Source organism: Carlito syrichta, unplaced genomic scaffold (genome assembly GCF_000164805.1).
Source record: "Carlito syrichta isolate Samal-C Ts95f unplaced genomic scaffold, Tarsius_syrichta-2.0.1 Scaffold310501, whole genome shotgun sequence".
In the NCBI taxonomy this organism is placed as follows: domain Eukaryota; kingdom Metazoa; phylum Chordata; class Mammalia; order Primates; family Tarsiidae; genus Carlito; species Carlito syrichta.
The window spans coordinates 480,955-491,756 of NW_007254597.1; the positions used below are offsets into that span (position 1 = coordinate 480,955).

Genomic DNA, 10,802 nt, shown 5'->3' on the forward strand with positions numbered 1-10,802 from the left:
ACTGTAGAATCATTATCAATTATAACTCCGACCAAATATGATTGTATGTTCAATTGGCTTGGCGTAGATAAATGTATGTTTGTGCAATAAATGCGTCTGTCAAGATTGTTTTTTATGCTCTAAGCTGGATTTTCATTAAAGAAGTATTAATTTAAATTAAGCACTCTGAGATCTTTATTAGTAAAGTAATCAGCAGCAAATAAGCTGGTTAATCAGTTTACATATCCATATATATCTTTCAGAATCAATGTTTTCAATGGAGACCGTTGCCAAGTGGTTAGAATAAGACAGAGAGGAAACTCGCATGAAATACATTTCATTTGCGGGGCTGATGGCTGCCGCAGCCCTGTTGGCGTCTCCGAACGCAGTCATTGATGCATCTACGATGACTGTATAAAATGTGTTTAATTGGCATGAAAAGGCACTCACTGAGAGCTGGTGGGGTTTCCATTAACTGGGTGGACATCTTATTTACTTTAGTTGATCCTGGGAGCAAGATGAAAGTGTATGAGAACTGAGGTAGGGGGTTGGGACTTAAGCGGATGGGTTTTTTTGGCTGGTAGGGGGTGGCGAGCGGGGAGTTTTACAATCATCCGGGCAATACAAAATGCAGCTTTTGCAACGCCAAGTCTCTCTCACACCCTTAGGAGAAGGACCAGTGGAACGCGTTCCTAATTGGAATCTGCAGAAGGCTGTTCACCCGGTGTGAAGCGGGCAAGCGTGGGGGTCCTCACGGCTGCATTTTTCTACAGCTCATCCCTTCATGTAGCTCAAAAGCTGGACGGAGAAGTGTCATTTGTAACTTCTACTTCTAACAACGTAAAGGGGAGGGGGTGCTTCTTCAGATGCCTGGTGCTTTAAAGTCATCTGAATTTCGTCAGAGTCCCTTGGGAGACCGAACATGCCAAGGAAATGCTCCTTGGGGTGATTCCTGCAGTTACCAGCTCCCTGCGGAGCAAATCCTTAAGTCATATTTCTGTTAATTGTTACATCACAAATTGTTTCATATCCCAGTGGCGGGAGTTGCCCTGACGCCAGCTGTGGAGTGATAATACCTAGACATAGTCCCAAGAGGATTCCACATTCTGTGGGCTCTGCCTTTTGAGAGTGTTATTTGGTGCATTACTCTCATGTCCTAGTATTAGGGACAAAAAGAATAGAGAGAAGACAGCAAGGGAATGAATTTCACCCTATTGACTCTGACATGGGGAGGGCTTATTGACGTGTTGTGAGTGTGTGCGGGGTTCGTGGCATACATGAATACCTGCAGATGCTTATTCTCATTTCTGTCCCAATTTTCAACTCAAAGATCTCTCAGAGAATGAGTCTGATTGGTGAGTCATGTAAACTGTGGATATTAAAAACTGGGATAGAGGCATCAAGAGACTATAGTATATTTCTTACTTTAAGAATGCACTTTCTTTGTGTATGTATATATATATCTGTTTGCTTTGCAGTGAATGGAGAGCTTTGCAGTGAAGTCTGGTTTCTGTAGGAAGCATTTGAAGGTGCTCTGTATCTGAATCCGGAATCTGCAAAGTTGGAAGTCTAAGTGGACTGATGGGTTGGGACCCTCCCAATTCAGGGTTCAGGGCACATGTGTTCTGATGGCCTTCACTTCTCCTCTTTGGGGTGCTCACTTCACTCCATCACTGGCTGTCACAACTCACAGCTCAGGGTATGTGAAACGTATCATAGCTTCTTGGCTTTAGGCACTTGTGATAAAATAAGACTTTTTGGTTACGTTAATCACTGAGGGTCTTTTTTTTTATTGGACATTTGAAGGGGTAACAAAGTGGTAAAAGGAATATTGGGTCTGCTGCCCTCAAATAATCCTGAGCACCATCAGCCCTGAGCATTGAGTGCGAAAGCTGCAAACCCTACTGGGGTTCACGTAGCCAGTGGAATCCAGTGGAGGATTTCAGGCAGTGGAGCACATTCTTTCTTTCTTAGAAACCTTTTTCAAATTTTAAATTCAGTTTTGGAGTTGTAGGCTTCAAGTGACATTTACTATATAAGTAAGTTGCACTCAGTGAAGTTTGGGCTTCTGAGGGCCTTTTCTCCCCCTGAGGGTGGACCAGGTACCCAGTGTGTTACCACGTGTCCCTCCTACGTCCCTTCCTCCCCTCGCCGTGCCCAGCATCTGCCGATCCCACCCTTGTGCTCGTGTGACCAGTGATTGGGGTCTGCTTGTGAGTGAGAACATGCAGAATTCAGTTCTTTGTTTCTGTGATAATTCATTTAGTGTGATGGTCTCCAGCTTCATCCATGTTGCTGCAAAGGCCATGATTTTGTTCTTCTTTATGACTGCGTCGTATTCCATCATGCATATGTACCACGTTGTCTTTATCCAGTAGTGGAGTAAATTTTTTTTTTTTTTTTTTTTAGTCTCACTGTGTCATCCAGGCTGGAGGGGCAGCGGCACACTCACGGCCACCCCAACGTCGACCTGCTAGGCTCTGGCGATCCTTCCGCCTCAGCCTTCCAAGTAGCCGGAACTACAGGTGAGAACTACCATGCCTGGGTAATTTTTGATTTATTGTAGAGATGAGGTCTCGCCAGGTTGCCTGGGCTGGTCTTGAGCCCACGGGCTCAGGCAGTCCACTCGCCTTGGCCTCCCAAAGTACTGGAATGACAGGTTAAGCCACTGAGCCTGGTCTGGAGTAAATTCTTAAGGACTGTGCTCTCCCTGACAAAGTGCAGTCACTTCTCACCCCTACTATTTTCCCTCCCCTTGTTCCCTAAAAGACCTAAAGTGCCACGGGTCACTAATCTCCCATAATTAGCATGAATATTTGCACTAATATTTGTCTAAATTTACCACTTAATAGGTACAAGACATACCAAGTAATTTCCATGTAATTATCACATTTAATTTTCATAACTATCTTATGACATGCAGATTTTTTTTATCATACCCATTTCACAGATGAGGAAACGGAGTCACTCAGCAGTGTGGTGATTTGCCCAAGGTCAAACACATAGCAGCAGACAGCAGAGCTAGGCCTCGCCTTCAGTACCCTCTGACTTATGAACTTCAGCCCTGAGCCACTATCCTCTCCTGCCAACCACACCTGCTTGGTGAATGTCGCCAAGGCGAATGATGGGGCTCCTACAGGCGCGAGGGCTATCTCTGGGGATCTCAGTGGCTCAAATAAGATCATGGAAGGACTCCCCCCGCTCCCTCACCACCCACGGTAACTTAGCTGGGAAGTCAGCCCCTTTGTGTCTGTGCTCTGTGCCCATTATCAGTGCCTTTTACAGGTGGGCAGATCTCTGCACAAGGCCACCATGGGAGGGGGGGGCTCCCGCGTCCAGCCCCAAGCTGCGAAGCTGGGCTGAGTGCTGAGAGTCTTCATTCCTCAAGGACCCAGCAGGAGCCAGCGTGGAGGGCCACAGCCCATTCAGCAGCCACATGACTGTGGCGGGTGACTTGACCTCACTGTGCCTCAGTTTCCCCCATTCGTGAAATGGGAAAAATAGCAGGCTCTGCTTCACAGGGGTATTATGAAGATGAAGTGAGTTGGTATTTCTTGGTGCTTGGTATGTGGTCAGGGCCATAGAAGACTTCGTCAGTACACTCTTGCTATGTAACCATGTTGTCGTGTAACTCTCAAAGAAGCTGCTGAGACAATGAACTCAAGCTTTTGGATCCTTCCAGACAGTCAGTTTGGACAGCAGATACAGATTGCTCACTGCTCCTAGGAGAATTACAAGACCTGTAGAATTGCCTACTGTTCTGAAATTATCTGGTCATGCCCCAAAATAAAAACATTTGCCTGCAAAATTATAACCTTCATATAGCGTAAGAAATATTCCTCCAGTCGTTCATTCAGCAAAAATGCTTTGTGTTCTTTCTCTGCATCACATCCTAGAGAAAAAAACTGAACAAAAGCCACCCCCAAAGAGCACCCAATCTAGGTAGCAGCAAAGAACTTGCCTGTAGTGCGACGTGGCGCATGCGGTCAACGTTTCAGTGAAAGCATGGAAAAAGGGGAGAGTAGCTATTTCTGTACTTCTGGGTCTGAAAGCCTGCCAGGCAGGTGAGATTTGAGCCAGAGCTTGAAGAATGAGTTCGAACTTGCCTGTTGGCAGATGAGGGTTGACTATGGGCACCCAGACAGAAAGGACATCTTGGAGACATGCATGAAGCGTAAAAGCGTAGTCTGTGGAGAACATTCTGTGTAGGGCCATGGGGGAGGGAGGGACATTGGCGCGAAGAGGAGACAAAAAGAGAAGCCGGCTGAGAAGGAAACACTTGTTTCCAAGAGGCGGAAAGCAATCATGTTCACTTCTTTGGTTGCAAGCAACAGAAGTGGACTTTGGCCCTTTAAGAAACAGAGACTTTGCAGGAATGATTTGGGGCTGCCAGAGGAGTGAGGGGAAGGAAGGCATCTTCTCCAGGCACCAGTCCACTGTGTTTTCTACTCCCCTGTTACTCTGCATCGGGTTCCCAGAGAGAGACTCTGCTCAGACTCCGGTCGGATGAGCTCAGGTCAGGTCCCAGGTGATGAAGGGAAGGTCTGATGGGCAGAGCCTGCCCGGAGCCCAACTTCTCAGACAGACAGCACACTAGAGGGCACCAGGACCACACCTCATTGGGAAAGCAAGTCCCCAAAAGGAAATCCGGTGCAACCATTGGATGGACAGACCCCGCCCCCCCCATCGCAGATTTCCATCATACATAATAACAACCTATATTTGTTAACCATCTGTTCTATGTCGTGGTGTGTTGATGCTTTGCCTGTGTGTTTTATTTGCGCTACAAAATAATCCCAGGTGTAGGTATACTCCCACATTGTAGGGTTAATCTATCCTTTTTTTTTTGGGGGGGGGGTTGGAGTCTCACTCTGTCGCCCAGGCTGGAGGGCAGTGGCACGCTCACAGTCACCCCAGTGTTGACCTACTAGGCTCCAGCGATCCTTCTTCCTCAGCCTTCCAAGTAGCTGGAACTACAGGCGCATGCTACCACACCCAGTTCATTTTTGATTTGTTGTAGAGATGAGGTCTTGCCAAGGCGAGGTCTTGAACCTGTGGGCTCAGGCCATCCACTTGCCTCGGCCTCCCAAAGTGCTGGAATGACAGGCTGAGCCACCAAGCCCGGCCTATCCCATTTTTTACAAATGAAAAAACTCACAGCTAAGAGAATTTAGGTCACTTGTCCAAGGCCACACAGCAAGTAAGTGAGCAAGCCAGAACTCAAAAACCTGGATGCCTCTGGTCGCAAAGCTCTCAGTCATGGCACGTCATTCCCCTGAGTTTTCTGGTGAAGTGAAAACACCTGCAGGCTGGCATGGGCTCCCCATGCCCCACCCCAGCCCATCCATTTGTCTCACCACCCTGAGTGGGCACGGTCTACTTGATTTGGCTTACAAAAAGAAGCCCGGACAAACATCTTTCTTAGCTCCCCTGTCTGCAGGTTGTGCAAACCAGCTGAACAGTGCCCTTTGTGCTTGGGCCAAAACCTAATCTCATGAGCTCATTGAGGGTGTCTTATGAAAAATCCACACCCATTCATTCCAAAGCAATTTGCAATAACGCTTCCTCTTGGGCCCCAAGAACAGAAAACTACACATCCACTGGGCCCCATGGCATGTTGTTTTAATTAATGACCCAGCAGAAGCTTCTGCAATCCCTGTGGGCAGATCTGCCCTTGTTTTAAAACATTCTACAAGAATTAAACTTCTCTCAGATGGTAGCGTGAATAACTTGTTCACCTGGTGGTAACATCTCCCAAAGTGCAGGGACCTGTCATTTTCAAAACTGGGGCCACATATTTAATGTAAGCAGGAAAAATTGTTCATTTATGTCATCCAGAGAGGCCTCACTCAGTCTAGTCTCTGTCATCTGGCAGGCTTATCTTGTCTGCACATCAGTGTTATTTTTACTCACCAAGACAGTGCAAGGTAGGTGTCAGGATCCCCACGCAATAGACAAGGAAATGGAATCTCAGAGCAGCCAAGCAGTTAGCCTAAGGCCACACAGCAAGTGCGGGGCTTATTCACCATCCGATGTTCTGGGTCCTGAGCATTAAGGAAATATTCTCTGAGCTAGATCTTGTTACAAACTTTGATCAAAAGTGGCTGTTTTGCAGTGGCTCACCCTGTCATCCCAACACTTTGGGAGGCAGAGGCGAGTGGATTGCCTGAGCCCGCGGGTTCAAGACCAGCCCAGGCAACTTGGCGAGACTTCGTCTCTACAATAAATTAAAAAAATTAGCCAGGTGTGTTAGCACGCACCTGTAGTTCTGGCTACTTGGAAGGCTGAGGCGGAAGGATCTCCAGAGCCCAGCAGGGTTGACGTTGGGGTGGCCATGAGTGAGATGGATGACAGAGTGAGACTCCAACTCAAAAAAAAGGCTGCTTTGTACCCTGAGCTGTCCAGAAGGGACTGTGCTGCCTACTTCTTGTCAGGAGAGTTTGGCAAAACGAAGACTCTTGAACTGATCTCCCTGACTCCAGAAATGTCCTTTCCAACAGAAATGTCCTTTCACCGGCCAACAGCAATGTGTCTACGATGCTCAGCTGATCATGCCACGTCAGAGCTTAATACCTTTCGATGCCTCCCAGTTACTTCCAGTAGAAAACCCACATTCATGTGGAGTGAGACCTTTCGTGATCTGGCCCTCGGCTACCTCTGCTGTCTCATCTTGATGCTTCCTTTACTCTAGTCATACAAGTCTATGAACACCTCTGTTCAGTGTTCTTCTCTTAGGAATCTCCTTGCCTCCTGTGTCTGCCCAGCTAACACCTATTCAACCTTCAGAACACGGCTCAAGCATCCTCTCCTCCAGAAAGTTCCTCCCAGGGTGATGGTGCCCAGCATGTGTGCTCCTTCTGAAGATTCCCATAGCACATAACTCTGTGATAACAGGGTTGGCAGTCAGGATGTTTTTGAAATTCTTGCTCAAACATTAAACAAAAAGAAAATGGTAGGTCTGGGTCGCATAAAGACCTTTTGGATGTAGACTTCAGGTGGTACAATTGGGTATTGGCTTCAATTCTCTCAGATGTGCCCCGGTACATCTCCCAGATGTCTTGGCTTTGTCTTCAGGCTAACTTCCCCAGTGGCAGCAGGGTAGTGGCTGATGGCAACTGAGGCAACACACACACGGGGGAAGAGAGAGAACCATCTCTGAGCCAATTACCATCACCAGTTAAGCAATAATTGGCTGAAGCCAGGATACCTGAACCAATCATAGGCGAGGGTGTGTGTAGGAGTACCATGATTGGTTTAGCCCAACATGGGTCAGCTTCCTCTAAATCACACTACTTATGTAGAGGAGAGTTGGGTACCTGGATTAAAATAGAGTCCTGCCAGGAGGGAGGAGGAAGGTATGAATGCTGTCTAAGCCATCACGGCCGTCACTTTGGTGTATACACACATCTGCCCTCCCATAATACTATAGGTCTTCCTAGGACAAAGACCAAGTTTATCTCAGTATCCCACTGTTTACCACAATACTAGAGTAATCTTTGAAAAAAATAGGATGTGTCATAATTGTTAAAATATTGCTGGAGGCCGGGCATGGTGGATCATGCCTGTAACCGAGCACTTTTGGAGGCCGAAGTGGGACTCTCTTGAGCCAAACAGTTAGAAAATAGTCTGGGCAATATAGCAAGACAAAAAAAAAAAAAGAAAAAAATCTGACTGTGGTGGAATTCACCCTTAGTTCCAGCTACTCAGGAGGCTGAGGAAGAAGGATCGCCTGAGCCCAGGAGGTCAAGATTGCAGTGAGCTAGGATTGCCCCACTGAACTCCAGCCTAGGCAACAGAGTGAGACCCCGTCTCCAAATACAATACAATAAAATAAAATATTTCCAGAGCTGAGGTTTATTCAAAGCAAACGAAATGTTCAGTTTTGCATGAGGTAAAGAGGAAAGGCATCATTTCTACCTGCTGGATCTCTATTTGGTATATAAATTAGATCTTTTTAAAAGACATGTTTCTGTCTGCCAGGCTTTAGAAACAGTGATCTCAGAGTCAGACGTTTCCTATTAAAGTTTAAAAAACATAGCTTTAAGTCATACATTATATTGAACGCTTTCATATCTCATCTGATTCAGTAAGTTTTAAACCTCACAGAGGTCACATTTTGAAACAGTAGTCACTTTTTACAGCATCTCCAAACATTAAATAAAAATAAAAATTATTATGAAGACTAGAGATGTCCGTAGGGACCACTAACATGACACTTGAATATTATTATTATTAAGGACAGTATTATTTGGAGTCTGAAGGTTACGATGGCTGGCTCATCTCTAAGCTTCCTTTTTTTTATCGAATTGAAGAAAGAAGGATAGATTTTATCAATGTTCATCTTTTATTTTTAAAAAGGTATTTAGAATAGGGGTTCTTAACCTGGGGCAACCTCAGGAATGTTATGAATCCCTAAAATATATGCAAAAATGTGTGTATATCAACATTTTTCTCAAGAGAGGGTCTGCAGTTTCCATTATATTTTCAAAAGGGTTCTTGATCCACAAAAGGGAAGGGAAACTCCCTCGAGAGCTTGGTTGTCCCAATAACGGAGGTTTCACATAACAAAGAAAAGCTATCCTCAGGGTCAGGCTATTAGCTTAGATTGGCCACTTCCAGGAAATACGTCATTCTTGGGTTTCTCTTAGGCTGTGTACACTTGGAGAGCTTCAGAGTAGGAAGGCCTGAAATCAACAGGGCTGGGCAAGGCGAAATTGACAAGCTGCTCCATCTCCCACTTGCGCCCACTCCCCAACCCTAGCCTCTCTTCAACCCTCTGCTGAAACTAAACAGGCCTTTACTGACTCTCAAAACACATCATCACTAGCTCCCACATTTACTGGGGACAAATTTTTGTAATTTATCCAGTCAGCCTAGGGACTGGCGCACATTTGTAAACAGAAATAAAGCTAGTGGTTTATTGTTTGTCTCTGAAATCTTGCCGTCTTGTTGTGTCATCCCCTCAACCATAATAGCTTTTTTTTTTAAGGGTTGTAATGTATTGAAGGCTGGTGATAAAAGGAAAGTAAAATCTAGAGGGAGTTTGTGTGCGTGCGGATGTGTGTTCAAGGATGTCTCTGAAAAGATGTTTGGTTCCCCCCATGAAGCATCCTTGTCCAAGGAGGATTTGTATCGTTGGTGATCTGCTTTTTCTTTGTTTCCCTTGTTTCAGCATTCAGTTGCATTTTACTGTTCAGAACTTGAAGGATGCATTCAAACTTATGGAGCATGACATTTTAACTATCTTGTCTCACCATGATTCATCTCAATTTACTTTCCTCCAAACTGTAGTCTTGAGAAAGCGCACCATCTCTGGGTTCTCCAGTGGGTAGGGGACCATAAACACCACTAAATGAGCCCAATGTCAGCTAACTGGTGAGCAAGGCTTACTCGTTAGATCCTTATTGTTCTGCTAATGAGATGCTTTACTTTAGGTGGGGAACGTGTGGAACATTAGCAATGGCCTCTGCAGTGTATTGCTGAATGTTCAATAAGAGCCAGCAGTGGTTAAATATTGTGATGGATCAGACAGTCCCGAAGGAACATGGTGACATGCTGAGCCCATCAGAGCCCAGCGGACCCTGCGCACTCCATACGTGAGGCTCCTGTTCCCCCAAGCAGTTGCTTTGCCCCAGATGATGCATTACCTGCAAAATGCATCCATCCTAGGACCCGATCTATGCCTACCAGAATATATTTTACTGTTTTCAGTCGACCTTCATTTTAGATAGTTCAACCTCAACTGAACTTTTGAGGTAAAAAAATCAACTCTGTCTTCCCTAGAGCTAGGAACCTCCGCTTCTGAGTAGAATGAATCGATAATGAGGTCATGGACAAATATTATTAATGCCTTTTATTGTTTATATGGATGTTAACGTGTCCAGTTGACACACAACTTTCTACCTCTCTAGTCTAACTCTCATGACCCCGGCACCCCCTTCTCGCTCCCCCTCTGTGTCCATTCAGTCACAGACACAGTGAAAGAATAATATATCACAAGCCATGACCTCTTGGCCTTTATGAATTATCTGTTTAGAAAGATGTGGGGCCACCTTTTATATCCCCCATAATAGATACTTGGACATAGTGGATCAATAGTGAACAAGTTTGCTGGTTATAGTTAATGGGTACCAAAGGGACACTCTGACAGTGACCTCTGACATTGTGGCTGACAAGAAATCTATAGAACAAAAAATAAGGAAGACAGACAGTTTTTAAAGTTATGAATGTAGATCCGTAGCAAATCATGGTAATTTTCTCGGTGGAAATCATTCCGACTTGCAGGTGGTCACTCATTTTTGCAAGCCCCTTAATTTGGAGCCCTGAAATAGGAATGGCTGTTCACGACTACACTATTTTGGAAACAGCTATGGTGCTGGGCCTGAAACAAGTCCATTTGTTATCCAAGGAAAACCAGCTGAGATTGTTTTCCTGTCAAGGAGGACTTTTCTCTTTATGAGACGGGCTGTCATTTATAATTTTAAGCAGGGATGGATTTGTTAAACAGCCACAGGGTAATGGGTTTCTATAAGAAGATCCACAGACCCATAGCTCTGGAAAGAAACCGAGCTTATGAGATATTTTAAAACCTAATGGGGATGGAATATTTGGAGTTTCTTGAAAAGATGGTTTCTTCCCTGCACATCGTCGAGGGAATTTAACAATAAATCCGTTGTTGTGTGTCTTAGAGTCGGTTTGAGGCAATTGTATTTTTATACATTCTATGGAGTTGATCTTAGGGAAATCCACCAGGGCACCAAGTCCACCTTTTTATGTCACTGTGTGCACGTTCATGGTGGTGAGCGGGCTTAAAAAGAGACGGG

The 10,802-nt window shown here is 45.3% G+C and overlaps 1 long non-coding RNA gene across 1 annotated transcript in view; it reads right to left on the bottom strand.

Moving 5' to 3' along the window:
• The window catches only part of LOC110596567, an 11,922-nt gene that overhangs the window by 634 nt on the left and 486 nt on the right, over positions 1-10,802 (bottom strand). The window lies entirely within an intron of this gene.